Genomic DNA, 14,630 nt, shown 5'->3' with positions numbered 1-14,630 from the left:
TTCAGTATTATAATAACTCCCTCGAGGTTCTCAGGGCTTCTCAACTAGGTCACTGCATAGACTGGGGGGAAGGAGGGAAACAGGCAGAATGGTACTGCTGTCTGTGGCAAAGAGTCCTGGTGGAAAATGTATGAAAAACGTGCATGTGAATTACATACATGGTTTCTGGGTATGAAGAAGGATTTTAATTCTCAGGTGGTTTGGCAAGCATGAGAGATAACAGCCTTAAGTTGTTCCAGGGAAGGTTCAGGTTGGATATTAGGAAATAATTTCCCTCTGAAAGAGTGATTGTGCACTGGCACAGGCTGCCCAAGGAGCTGCTGGGGTTGTCATCCCTGGAGGGAGGTGTTCCAGGACTGTGGGGATGTGGCACTGAGGGACGTGGGCATGGTGTGGGGTGGGGTTGGTCTTAGATGATTTTAGATTTCTTTTCCAACCTTAATGTTTCTATGATCTAGAAAACCGCAAGGCAAATTCACTCATACAGTCAGTGCAAAATGAAACAATGAGATGCGTGGAGGAGTGTGCACCAGCAGAACAAAGAGTAAAATGGGGTGCAGTAAAGTTTTTAGAGTATCAGCTGATATTTGTTCAAGCAGAGCAAGAAGGGTGTGAGCTGGGGAGCAGGGAGAAGCTGCACCATGGGAACAGGAAAAAGAGAGCTTTTCCATTGCGGTGCAACGGAGAGGGTGGCAGCTTGCAGCATCCCTGCAGCCAGGTGAAGAAGGTCTGCAGCTCAAAGCTGCCACAGGAGAACTTGCAGGGGGTAGGGGCCACAGGAACGGGGGTCAGTACTGGGGGTGATGCCTGAGTTTGTGTACTTCTGGTGGTTTTCTGCATTTTGTTCATTTGTGGTCGGTTAATTAATAGTTTGCATTAGTTATGGTGAAGGAGTTTATGGGGGAGTGAATTAGCGCTTCATTTACATTAAAGAACAACATGATTGATGTGCTAATTACATGGATACTTGTTCTCAGTATTCTATGTAAGTATATCCAGATATGAAGGCCAGCTGCAGTTGCAAGCTCTGGTAATGTGTATACAACAGCAGGGCAAGGCATTGTTTCTCAGGCTCATAAAATGAATTTTTCACAGTGTACAGCTCAGGCAAGAAGTGGAAGCTTTGGGTTGGCAATGAGGGAGCTGGGAATAGAGGCCTGTAAGCATGTAGTGTTGTGCTGATGCCTCTGCACAGGTGATAGAAGGGCACAGGGCAGTAGTTAAGTTTGAGGATGTAATTAATCCTTGCGACACGAAAATAAATTGCTGTAGTTTGTTGTTACCTCTGCTTTGTGGAGTTGATTTTGTATGTAGAGTTTTGTGTGCCGTTGAACTGTTGGGTTTCATTAGCATCACAACCTGCAGCATAATACAGGATCAAATGGTATTTTAAAATACCAGTGATGCTCCACTTTTTTATCCTCTCAATAAGCTGTGTTCTTCCAGGTTTCCTCATTTTGAATCCTTGAATTTGTACAGAGAGCACAAATTCCTCTCTTCATCTTGTGCGTGTGGGAGTAGGTTTTAAATAGAGCATCGTAAAGCTGTGCTTTTATATGCTCGTGTACACTCAAACATGTGATTTATTTATTATTTTTAAGGGAGATTTTAGGTGTGGTTTAACAGGCTGTAGTATTTTGGCACAGCTGCTTTCAGTGTTGTTTTACTTGTAAAGCCCTAATGGTTTGAGTACACTTATTTGTATGGATTTGCAAAGGTAAAATAAACTAGACCAGATACTTCAGCAGCTTTAAAAACAGTTTGAAGTAGATATTTCTATAAATCCCAGGTTTATTGCTCTAAGTGTGATTGGGTTGTGGAGTTAGGACATGGGATGTTGTTTCCTGCTGCACTGCTGCTGGTTGCACAGTTGATCAGTGGCATTTACAGAGGGATAATAGGGCACACAGAGGAGCTGTTTGCAGTGCTACCTGCTGAAATAACTGAGTCAGCCCAAACTCCCATGAACTGCAATAGTGTTTTTTTTCTTCTGAGTGATTCTCTGTATACGTCTCACTGAACAATGACATGGCTCTGTCGCTCCCTTTGGAAGCCTGCCTCTTGCTGAACACTTAGGAGCTGTGGTGAGGCTGATGGAGAAGAATAGGAACGGTCCTAGGAGCACCACATCTCAGGGCAGACGTGTATGAAAGCCTATGATACAAGGCAGAAGTCCTGTTGCTCTGTAGGTGCAGCTGTTTACCTACTACGTGTTCAAAGCACAGGAGGAATTTTACAGCTCTGTGCCTTTGGATGATTTTAGTGTGGGCTGGGAGAGAAGCAGCTCAGCATCAAACTTCCTCTATATGTAAACTGCTGTGTGGTGCACAGTGCCAATCTGAAAAGCCACGCGGGAGGGAGAGCTGTGCCTGTCACCTTTACTTGATGTGCTGAACTTGAGTGCCGGCACAGCTTGCTTGCTGACTGACACTCCACTTCTGTCTCTCTGTAGCTATTGTAAGGGATTTTTGTCTATACGGGTGCCAGTTCAAGACAGAGAGTTCAAGCTTTCCGTGTTCAGATTGCTTCCCTTTGTACTCAGCATGGTAGGGGAAACCATGAGGCTGCTCTTAGATGACCACAGCTATATGTGTAGTGGTTTCAGTAATTTCATCAGTTACTTTCACTTTCGATGCTTTTGCCCAGTTAATATAATTTTACAAAAAGGAAAAGAGCACAACAACCCTTCTAAAAATCTTTGGGGGCTTTCCATTAGAAAATGGAACAAAATTAAAATCAAAGTTGACTTGAAGTTTTCTGCCAAATTGAAGCAATTAATGGTAATATAGTTTGTGTAATTCCTGAGTAAGGGATGATTTAAATTCTTGTTTATGAGTAACGTTAGAGCAGAATTTGTTGTAATCTTCAGTCTACAACAAAATGCTCACACGAGGCATTACTTAGTGCTTTCAGAATCACAATATGTTGCTGTTATGTATAAAGCTAAACTTAATCCAAGATGTGCCTCATTAGTTTTCTCACTATGCAGAGTAAAAAAAATTTGCTACTCTTGGTCCTTAAACAGTATTTTGCTCTTCAACAATTACCATACTGATGTGTTTTTGTTTGTTTGTTTGGTTTTCCACTGTGACAAATAGATTATGGAGTTGTATTGCTTCTCTCTGCTTCCTAGCTATTCTTAAATAACACTGAGCAATAGTTGTGGAGGGGGTGTGCGCATCAGTCTGTCATATACATTGATCAGAAGTAAAGAATAGTGTATGGATATTGAGATGAGATTGATGTTGTACTTGGTCAGCTGGTTAGGAATGTTGTAAAGCTGATAAAGAGCTTTATTTGGCTTGCTTGTTTTATCTAGTACATAACTATTACTTTTAGTCTACAAGATTTTCTGATATTGAGTTCAGAGGAACTGGGGTCTGTCCTTCAGAAAACTTGCATGTTCATTCTGGTTATGTTATATGGATGTAACTCAGAGGTGCTGCTGGGGAGTGTAGCCTCATCAGTGATTGAATAGGTGATATCTTAATATTTCAGTCGGAGTCCCTAGAGCGGCTGTTGGCAGCATTTCTCATGTAGCGTGCCAGATCCTGTTCACTGAATGTCCAGTATGTTGGTAAAATATACAGCCATGCAGGTGTGCCTTACTGCTGAAAGGAACCTGTTCTTCGTGGCTGAGCTTCATACCTTTGCTTCATCAGCAGTAAGTCTTGCTACGATGTACATGAGATTTTTATATGTGGTGCACAAGGTGCAGCATCCTATTTCTTCCAGATTCTTCTCAGGCATGGCTTTTTTAACAGTAAAACGTTATGTTATGTTTGCTATTATGATGTTTTACTTACGTGTTCTATAGGTCTCATCTCATGTCAAGAGTAAGTAGAAGCCTCCCCTCATTCACAGCCCTGTGGTATCTCAGTGATACACTACTCTTTACGTGTAGAAAACTTAGTTGTTTTTTTGATTGTGTTTGGTCAGATTCTAATAGTTCGTTAGCAATCTGCAGGCTGGTGTTGTCTGCTAAGCCAAAGTTCAGCAATCTGTTTTTCTCTCATAAACAAATGTGATGTTGTGCATGCATCACCTGATATAGTGATGACAAAACAGGAATGAGGCTTTCTTAGCGTTTTTATGACTTGTATGTAGGATGCTTTGACTTTTTTAATTAAAAAAATATATATAAACTGATGTATAAATAGACTGTTTCTTTCCATGGATGACTTAGTCTCGCAGCAATACAGCAGGTGCCTGTTCTCCTCTTTTTCATGCTCCAGAAGCAGGGCTGCACAGAATACTTCAGAAGTACATGTCTGTTCCTTTTCGTTAATGAGCACTGATGGTGGTAGTCTTTTGAGACTGATCTTTATCCTTCGTTATAGCTCAGTTTGAAACAAATCAAAAGCCATTCGGAAGAAGGATAAATGCTGACCCTTAAGGTAAGCATTGCTCTAAAATTGCTGTTGTTGGAAATAAGTAATCATTTCAGTTGCCTGTATGTTTTTAACCTTCTAGTACAGTATAGCAAGTGTCTTTGCAGGAGTCTCATTTTTGGATGTTAACCTTAGACAGCTGCAGCTAGTGGAATGGTTATGATGAGGGCTAGAAAGTGTGCTTGATCCTGCGTGATACTGCCTTAAAGGAGGTTGCTCCTAGCAGGCTAGCTGCTGGGCTGGCTTCCTGGCACAGCAGATTTGAGGTTGTTAGGACCGTCCTCAGATTTAGAACCATTTCTGAACGTGCAGCCAGGGGCTGCAGATGGTAGCAGAATGTTAAGAAAGGTGGGAAATTGTAATGTGGTATACCGTCACTTTTACTTGGATTTCATTTGAGAAAAGGACTCTTGACTTGAAGGTGTATCAATGTCGGTCTTCAAAAGAATCATATTTTTAGCAGTGAGAAAATGTATTTTAGAAAACTGCTTCACTAAGGAGATGATAGCCTGCAACTTGACTGGAAGGCTCCTGTGTGTGTGTACATACATACAAGAGGGACTTACGCTTACCTGCAGTAATTTTTAACTATCTATACACACTTATATATTTCTTCCATCAACCTCTTCTGATGAATCTTAAAATTTGAGAATTTATAGTGTCTGGTAGATAGTTTGGTACATCTGGAAGAGTATAGAGAGCTATGTGGCAATTGAGAGACTGGTGAGAATTACTATTCTATGTGAGATAAGCATTCATCATATGAAATATACTCAGATATTTATCAAAATGCACATACTGTACCCATTGTAACAATGCTTAAGATCATGTATAAATGGAATTTGGCTGATAGGAAGAAGGTGGGAAAGCAGCCATGCCCTCTGGCTGTATGTGAAAGGGGGTGTGTGGCATTGTGTAAAGAGCTGGGAATTTCTAGCCTGTGTTGTTGATAGTTGCTTAAATGAAATGACAGAGTGCACTTGGTAGTCACATTCTAATTGTTATGCTGCTTGCCAACATGAGCTAAATAAAAACAAGATCCAGAAGTCTGGAAAGATGAGCAACAGTTTAGAGCTCCTGACCTCGTGGACTTATATCTGGGCTTGCCTAGGACACTGTTGGGCTGCATCTCCTGTGACACTGCCATCATAGAAAGCTGGCTGATTTTTAAGGATTGCTCACCGGGGTCAGGAGCAAACCATTCCTCTGTGCAGGGCACTGCTGTGGGAGACCTCTGTGGCTTAGCAGAGAGCTGCTTTATTAACTGGAATGTGAGAGGGTCGGATATGAGAAGTAGAAGTAGAAACTTGGCAGGCTGTATAAAAGCATTTCCTGAAGGCTCAGTGGCAAAATCAGGAAATCCAACCTCAACTGGAGCTAAAATGGAGATGCATTGTTGATTGCAAAAGGCAGTCCAGTGACAGATAATAAGAGAAAAGCTGAAATACTCTAAGCCTCCAGAGCAAGTCTGCTCCAGAGGCCACTGCGTACCATCCTGGCTTAGAAGGGAGAGGAATAGCCAGCAGTGGGAGAATGGACTAGCTCTCAGGGTAGCATGTTACAATCACCAGGGTTGGAAAAGACCTCCACGATCATCTGTTCCAGCCGCCCACCTATTTTCTCAGCAAACCATGTCGTGCACTACATCATCTGCCTGTTTCTTAGTCACCTCTAGGGATGGTGACTCCAGCCCCTTCCAAGGCAGCATATTTCAGTGCATTACTGCTCTTACAGCGCAGATATTTTTCACGATATCCACCCTGAACCTCCTCTGGTGCAGCTTAAGGCCATTCCTTCTTGTCCTATTGCTAGTTACCAGCATGGATAGAAGATACTTAACACAAACAATGTCCTATGTCATTGTAATCATTACTCTGTGCTTTTATGTTACTGATTTTGTGGAACTCCCCAAATATCAGCACTGCATTTGAATAGGAAAAAAAAGTAGGATCAAGGATTCTGGCACGGCGATGTTTTGGAGGTTATTCCTGAATTACAGTGTATTTGCCGTGTAAGTATTAGATCTGATTGTGTTTGTCTGTTGTGTGTTTTGTTCTAGTTGCTGAAATATAATATCTTGCTCACTCATGTGGAGTTGTTATGTTTTAGTTCTTCGGTTGTGCGTTACACTGCAGAACTGGATGTAGTCAAATCAGTTTGGCTCATTTGCTATACTTCAAAGGATTGGAGAATTGTCAAATAGATGAAGATATTTTTCTCTTAAAAAAAGAAATCTTTTACACAGAATGCTCAAAATATTTCTTCATGATTCTTTGTTACATCTTCTTTGTGTGTGTATTCCAGAATGAGCATGTCTTTTTCTTCTATACCAAGTCATTTTAGCTTGTGCATTTGGGAAGCTGAATGGAGTCCTTATATCTATGTCTAGTTTTCCTCAACAGTTGTAGATCGTTTTCCAGTTCTGAAAGTTCTCCTTATTGCTTTCTTCCCAGTAATGCCTGTGGACATTGAATTTAATATGGAGGTGGAGAAGGTGGCACAGTAGTTATTTTAGGAATTACCTGACTTTAAATGTTGTGCACAGTGGGATTTCATTTATTTATTTTACAAGTGATGGTACATAAGTTCATAGCAAGCACATCAGTTGCAAATAAATAATGATTTGATTCTCCTAGAGCAGAACTTCTTGTTCAAGTCTTCTTCAGGTATTCTTAACCTCAATACTTCACTTAATCTGTATAAATTAATCCATAGGAGTTTTAAGGAATTATCTAGTTGTGAAGGCAAAGAGGCCAGCACAAACACGCAGATGTTACAGAAGGAAGGAAAATGAATGCTTACCCACCGTCAGTAAGTCTGTAGTTCTTGAAATCTTTGCTGTGGGTATTCTCTCTTTGATAGAATAAATGCACGTTATGTGCAGCTGGGGGGTGAAGCTGGCCACGTTTTCAATTTCAACTGTCTCAAGAAAAAAACAGATTAACTGTTGTAACAGTTTAGCAAGGCAAATGATGGCTTTTCTTGCACTTACAGTTTTTAAATATTTATTGTGTGTCTTTCCACCAGGTAAGATTTAGTACAAACAAGTGGAATGGAATGAGTGCAAGAACTTCTTAGTTGAACTCCAGTCTTTGTTTCATCCTGAGAATTTCCTTGGAAAATTAGTTCTGTTCACTGTTTTCATTAGCAGTGAGAGTGATGGAATACAGAATAGCTTATGAAATGTGCAGATGACACCAAGTTAAGAGAGGATGCAAATAACTTTATCAGATCAGAATTCAACAGAAACTTGACAGATTGGCAAGGTTTCATCAGCAAGATGAAATTCAACAAAATGTGTATGATACACTGAGGAAAAAGAATTCAGATACCCGAATGTAAAACGGAGTATATGTTGAGAGAACTCTGGAAACTCAGTCTTTAGTGACCTATATCTGAAAATTAGGAGAAGGTACTTGTGAGAAAGTGTGAAGAGGTATTTCTGCCACGTTAGGTCTAATGAAGCCTCAGCTGATCAATTATGTCCATGTTTGGTCTTGACTTTTAAGAAAGTTTAGTGAATTGGATGAATTAGAGAATTGAGTTTAAGATTTTTGTGTATCAGCATTGCCTCTCGGTGCTGGATGCAACTGGAGGCCTAACTGAGAAGGAACTACTTATGCAACTTTCTTTCCAGAAGAGTTTTCATTAATTCTGTTGATGGCAGCATTCTTCTGCATTATGGTACTAAAACAGAGCACACCTTTCCCTGTTTTGAAAGGTTGCACGAAGAAAACACAGGAGGAAAGTGACCTTGAAAAGTTGATGCATTTGTTTCTTATTAATATAGAAAAGTGAGTTGGAGCTTTAATGCCCTAATTGCAAATTATATTTTTAAATATTTTCTTTAGCAACCTTGATAATTTAATAGAATTTACCAATTGGTAAGTTAGTAGTATTCATTCCAGACTCTTATATACCACAACACTGCTCCTAATCATCTGTGAAAAAGCTGCCATGCAACAGGAGCCTGGGAATTGCTAACAGTAATGATGAAAACTAATTCAAACCAGGCCACAGATAGCAGCTTTTGAGAAAGCAATCTGCATCTTTTCAAGTTGGTCAGGCTAAAATTGCTTTTTAGAAAAGCAGCTTGTCTTTCATTACAAGGGAAGACAAGCTATTATCTCAGTACCCCACAAGCGCGGGTCAAAAACAGGCAACAATTATGTGCTGAGTAGAGAAAGGTTTATGCAGGTTTGCCTGTGTTGCCTTTCTCTTGGCCTTCTCCCTGTGTGAAGTGGTTCATTGTCACAGATTCGGTGTAAAAAAAAAAGAACATATATATATATTTAAAGGGTCTTGGTGAAGGCGGTCCTGCAGTTTGACTTGAACTGGGGATTTGTATTGTGAGATGCAAGTTCTTTCAGAACTGGCTTCAAGTCATTGCAGACCTGGGGGGATCTGGTTTTGGTGTTAATTTGAATGCTTTAATTGTATACTGCTGACAGTATGAACCATGGTTTAAATCATTCCTAGTAAGGAGTGTAGTTCTCATTTCCCATTGGAGTCACTGGGGGAGGACGTGAATATTTTAACGTTTTCATTGCCTCTAGTTTTTTGTTGCTGCTTTCATACCCCTTTTCTTTTGGTTTAACTACTTCTTGCTGTACAGTGGGTACCTGGTAAGTTGACTCAGCTTGGAAAATTGATTCAGATGCATATGAAATGAGAACTTGTGAACTCAGAATGACTCATGGCTTAGTTTGTTCTGTGTTCTTTTAAAGCATCTAGTCTGATGGAAGCATCTCCAAACTGTGTGATCCCTGTCCATTGTTATGCGCCCAATTTTGTCATCACCTGAATGGTAGGACTGTGGAAATGAAAAACAAAACCAAAACTAAAATCAACACAACAATAAGAAAACTGCAGTGTGAAAATAAACAGCAAGGCTGCCTAGATTGCCCTCTAGTTCGGTTTAAGGCGGGTTAGAAATGCTGTTTCTGTAGTACGTAACAGCTGACATTGTAGACAAAGTGACTTTTTGGGCCAGCAGTAATTATCAACAACCTTGTAAGCAAAAGGAAGGAATGAATAATCAAAGGTGCTCTAAGAAGTGATTTAGATTCATGCCTGTTGTTATTTACAACGTTGTAGATAAAAGGCTTAATGTTAGGTTGCTGAGGCTTGTGGTATATGGGTATATAACAATACACACAATTTGCTTGTTATCATATAGGTTCTTGGAAAATCCTCTTTCTGTGATGTGATTAAGGAGACTATCTGCAAAAGGATTATGTATGTTTTTAAGCTAATATGCTGTGAAATGATCAGGACTCCTGGCTGTACATAATTCAAGAATGTGCATAGATCTTCAAAGGCTTGAAATGTAAATAAAGCATATGCAAATCAACATGATAGTTATGAGTTTTTCTAAGATGTGATGTAGGGCTAAGCTTTGCTGTTAAGAAGATAATGATTTTAGAGTGGCCCAGCATGTCCATAATCGAATCTAATGCGGTAAAGCCTAGGTAGGTTACAAATACTCAGAAAGCTGATAGACATTAGTGAGTTTTGATAATAGCAGACACAGTAGATAGTTATCAAACATGGAACATCACAAAATAAGCTCTACTGACTTATCACTACAACCACGTCTATATCTGTGAGTGATAATAATTATTGTGTTTAGTACAATTATTTGTGGGGGCTTTGTTTGCTGTGAAGAACATTGACTTTTTGAAGTTATTTTTTGTTAAGAGGAGGGCTGATTTGGGTGCATTAGAAAGCATGTGAATTTATGCTTTTCCGCAAGAATAAACATCTTTGCAGTTAAGATTTAAGATTTTGTGTGCGTAGCAATGAGAATAAATGCATTAGTTAGCATTTTTAATTAAGTCTCATGGCCTTTTAGAAATTTGGATTGAAGTTTCTATATGTCTGTGTTCTAAATACCATCTCTGGCTGAGATGATGAGGCGAGAGGGGTGAGACAAGGCATGGTGAGGTCCCAGCAATGATTATTGCTCCCAGTTCCTGAGTGCAGGAGCTTTGGGATTCAGCAGACAGGACTGAGATTCTTAAACATGACTGTGAATGAGATCTGTTGCAGTCTGCATTTACATAAATGAATCAAGAGCTATGAGCTCTGTTATGGGTGCTTTCCCCTACTTGTATTCCCTTTATAGTTTGTTTCATCCTTTTTTTCCTTTTCAGTTCTTTTCTCTTTTTAAAGCTTTCTTCCTTATTCCTTTTTGTCACAAAGAGACTTTTTAAGACCTCAAACAGAAATGCAAAGCTTTTCAGTTATGCTACTCTTGCATAATAAGCCCCTGAATTAAATGTCAGGGTTACAATTATTGCTCAAGTATACTGGCAGGTGAGACCAGATAACTCAAGCCAAGATAAAAAGGTGGTAGAAATGGCTGTACTAGTGAAACGTGGTTCAAAAAAAACAAATGAGGGTGAAGTGTAATGGGCAATAATGTCTGATCCAGGCTTCTGTGGAGTGTCTGCTGGGTGATGTGGCTGAGGGCCAGACCCCATCCAGCTGCTCAGCAGGGCAGGAGAGGAGTTAGGCTGAGGAGCTTAAAATAAGATGAGCACCTTCTCCTGATGCAGTGGAGGTGTATTTTTGGTGTATCCTGTTTGTCCTTGCTGCTGTTGTGCAGCTAAGAGGGAAAAAGGTGTGCTGAAAGGTGCTTGGGAAGGGCACTGACTGTGTGTGGAGTCCTGTTGTTCCCTCTCCACAGAGAGTGGAGAGAGAAGAGTCCATCCTGACTGCCAGCTGTGGCCTTTTGAGCTACTGTCAGATAATAATTTAAATGCTGGGAAACTCGTGCGGTGTTCTTATGGATTTTGTCCTCACTGGAGAGCAAGGCTGCACAGGTGAGGGGATGTGTGTGTGGGGCCTAATGAAGCGCCATGGGTTTCTGGCCTCTGTTTTTCTGCACATACAGGAGGTAGAAAACTGCAGTGCAGTTACACGGTGCTGTCTGCACTTCTTATGTTCATAACGAATTGGTTTACTTCTCTTGGGTCCCAGCACAAGCTAGGTGCCAGCAAAATTAGGGCCGGAATAAAGTTTCAGCTTTTAACAACTCATCAGATTTTGAAGCCCTGTTCCAGTGATGTAATGAGGTGTATGCGAGTGAAGAGGATCCCTGGCTTCAGTAAAACAGTTCCTAAAATTTAAGCATACGTCATTTTGCTTTTAGGCCTTAATGAATAGCCATCCTCTTGAATTTGGTGCCTGTGATATTCCTCCCTTCAAAACCTGCTCTGCTTTTCCATTCCAGCATGCCTGGAGAGCCCCAATTGCAGAAGTAGAGAGATTTGAAGTTTCCATTACAAGGCTGGGTTTTGAGCCATTGCTAATTTCACCAGGGTGTTGCTACTCAGACAGAAATTTTCTGCATTAATTTTAGACTTCTGGACTCCTGCTGCTCCCATGGTCTCCTGAGATCTTGTACACTAGAAATGCTGAATATCCAGTAATTTCTTTTGTGACCTATTCTAGCCCCTGAAATTATTTAAAAAAAAAAAGTAGACTTTTTTTTTTGTATGCCTTAGCATCCTGCATCTGTGAAATTGGGGTTAGCTGCAGTTATTTGTTAGGAGTGGGCTGAGGTGGTGCTTTTATTATGTTGATGGTTGCCCTTCAGGTATGAGTGCTGCTTTGAGCATTGAATGAGCTGGGACTCAGGAGGAGCATTGCTACTGTAGGATTTGGAGGAACCTCAGGTACCAGGCAGTCTGCTCTGCCTGGGTAAGAAGTGTGAGGTGTTGGGAAGGCTCTAAGAGCAGCCTACTGATGGCAGGTAGCTGTTAGTTCTGGTGCTGCACAAATCTTACTGCCAGAAAGCTTTCCTCAGCATCAGACTGACATCTCCCTACCCCGGTGCAATGGAGCTCGTGTTGGTATTAAAACAAATGCACAGTTAAGGTTACGCAGACTTTGTCTTTAACACTTTTTAACCAGCAGATTGATTTTGTATGTGTGGAGTGATCAAATGTAGTACATGTTGAGACTGAAAGTGTTCTGCACCTTGAAGATAGTGTATATTTATGTATGGTTTAGTCAAATTAGGGAAATTGATGATTGTTCTAAAAGCAACTTACTGGGATCACTGCGTATCTATCACGGCAAGTGCTGAAGAAATGAGAATGGCTTATAATGCCAGAGTGAGTTGGGTAAACCTGGGTGTGTATACACTCATCAGCAGCAAATCTCTTGTGTTCCTTTTTCTTGACTGAGTCTTTTCTGATCCCACTTCCATCCTGGAGGAGAAGAAAACCGATGTTTCTATCACGCGTGTTCCTTTATTGATTTTCATTGCCATCTACCCAAAGTCACCTGTGCTGGAAATAATTAGAGCCTGTGAGCAGAGATGAAGCAAAAATCTATACAGTGCTAGACTGCCAGAGATGAAGACAAGGATGCCTAATTAACGTTGCGTGTAGAACTTTCTTTGGATGAATGGGCTTCCGTTTCTCAGAAGCAGCACAACAGTGGTTATGTCACATGCTTGCTGTTAATTAAATAGTGTGCAGTGTGTCCCTGCAAAATTGGCATGGAGGGGGAAAAAAAAAACATTGGACAGCAGCTTCTATGAGAGTACTGCAATTAAAAATCTGTGAAATACTGACTGGGCTTTGTTGTGGTTACGAGAAATTTTCTTCCACATGAAACATGCTTTACGGATTGTCTCTAAGCTCTCCGGAAATTTCTTATCACTGAATAAGTGCAGTCTTCTCAAAAGCTGGGCTGGAAATGTGTTGGGAGGGTTGAGAAAGGAGAGGTGTTCCTAGGAGATGAGACAGGGAGCCAGGAGTGAGATCTGTTCAGAAAGCAGGAAGGGATCTGAAGGAAGCCATTGTGTCAACTTTGCTTTGAATCTCCAGTGGGATATTACATGGTGATTTAATGGAAGTTGTGTAACGCATCTTCAGGAACTACAAAAGCAACTGTTTTGAAAGACTGTAAGAGAAAGAACTGATAGGAAGTCTTAATAAGCACGCACTCAACTAACTCAAATATCTTAAGGGAAGAACTGGAGACTGACAGATGGAGGTTTTGCTATCTGAATTATCTGAAATAGATTACAAGAAAAACTTAGGTTTTGAAACATGGAGGCAGGTTGCATCAAGAAGAATCCTTACTGGCATACACACAGTAGTGCATCACATTGATTAGCTTAAGGGAAAGAGTACATGTAGTTCTGATGGATCCATCATTATAGATACTGCACTCTTCTTGGCACTTCATAGTGCTCTGTGTCTGCATGTATTCCAGGAAGCACTGTGGTATCAGGATTTTTGGTGTGTCAGAAATCTCTGATGGGGGAATTCAGGGAGAGTTGTTCTCACCCAGTAATTTGCAAGCCACTGGCATGCCTTTACAAGCTTTTAATTCTCTCTTCCCTCCTTGCCTTCCTACCTATCTGCTACGGCCCATCTAAATTATAAAGTTCCTCTCTGTGCACCTCTGGAGAATGTAAATAATTTAATTCCCTCCTTCTCTTTTCTCCCTGCGAATCCAAAGGAAGTTTCTCTTATTTTGGTCATAATGAAAAACTTCATTAGGGAATGAGTAAAATCCAGATACCTTGTTCCAACAGATGAATCCAAGTGTTGAATCTGTAGGAATCTTCCTGGACTGTGCGTTGAACTGCAGGAACATGTGCTAGTTGACATAAGTGTGTTTTTGGCATCAGTTTGACAGAGGGAATTATGTTTCCCTATACAGTTGAAGCTGAAGTTCTGGTTTAGGATTTTTTTTAATAATGACAGTGCAGGAGGAAGATACTGTTTTATAAAAGGTATTTTTATAATAGAGTAATTGCACACCCTTTGTGACCTCTCTTTTCTTCCCACTTGTCTGCTTGGCATCTTCTCTCTCTATTCTGATTTTGTTTTATAAGAATTTCTCTCTGAAAACTGTCAGCTTTGGTGCACAACTGAAATAGGTGTGTGCACAGGTTGTGATTCCTTTTCTCCCTCATTGCATTTTAATTCTGCACTCCAGATTAAGTCTATTTAAATAATACTGGGACTTCATTCAGCTCCTAGACACCTTTTGATGTTCAACAAATGGTAAAGCATAACAATAATGTAAATCAAATCACCAAATCTGTTTGAAATATGCACTTGTTACCTTTCCAACAGATTTATTTTCTTCTCTAGATCTGTTTTGGGCTGTGCTGCATTTGCCAAATCAAAAATAAACCAAGTTTGCAGTATAGGGACGTGATAAGTGTGTGATTTCCATTATGTCCCGGTGTGCTGTATAATACAAAAT

At 40.4% G+C, this 14,630-nt stretch overlaps 1 protein-coding gene across 1 annotated transcript in view; it reads left to right on the top strand.

Annotated features, from left to right (window-relative positions):
• The window catches only part of SPAG16 (sperm associated antigen 16), a 337,389-nt gene that overhangs the window by 151,641 nt on the left and 171,118 nt on the right, over positions 1-14,630 (top strand). The window lies entirely within an intron of this gene.

Source organism: Cyrtonyx montezumae, unplaced genomic scaffold (assembly GCF_038088225.1).
Source record: "Cyrtonyx montezumae isolate F1298 unplaced genomic scaffold, pur_monq_1.0 scaffold_7, whole genome shotgun sequence".
NCBI classification, from domain to species: Eukaryota; Metazoa; Chordata; class Aves; order Galliformes; family Odontophoridae; genus Cyrtonyx; species Cyrtonyx montezumae.
This window is presented reverse-complemented; position numbering and strand designations above follow the sequence as displayed.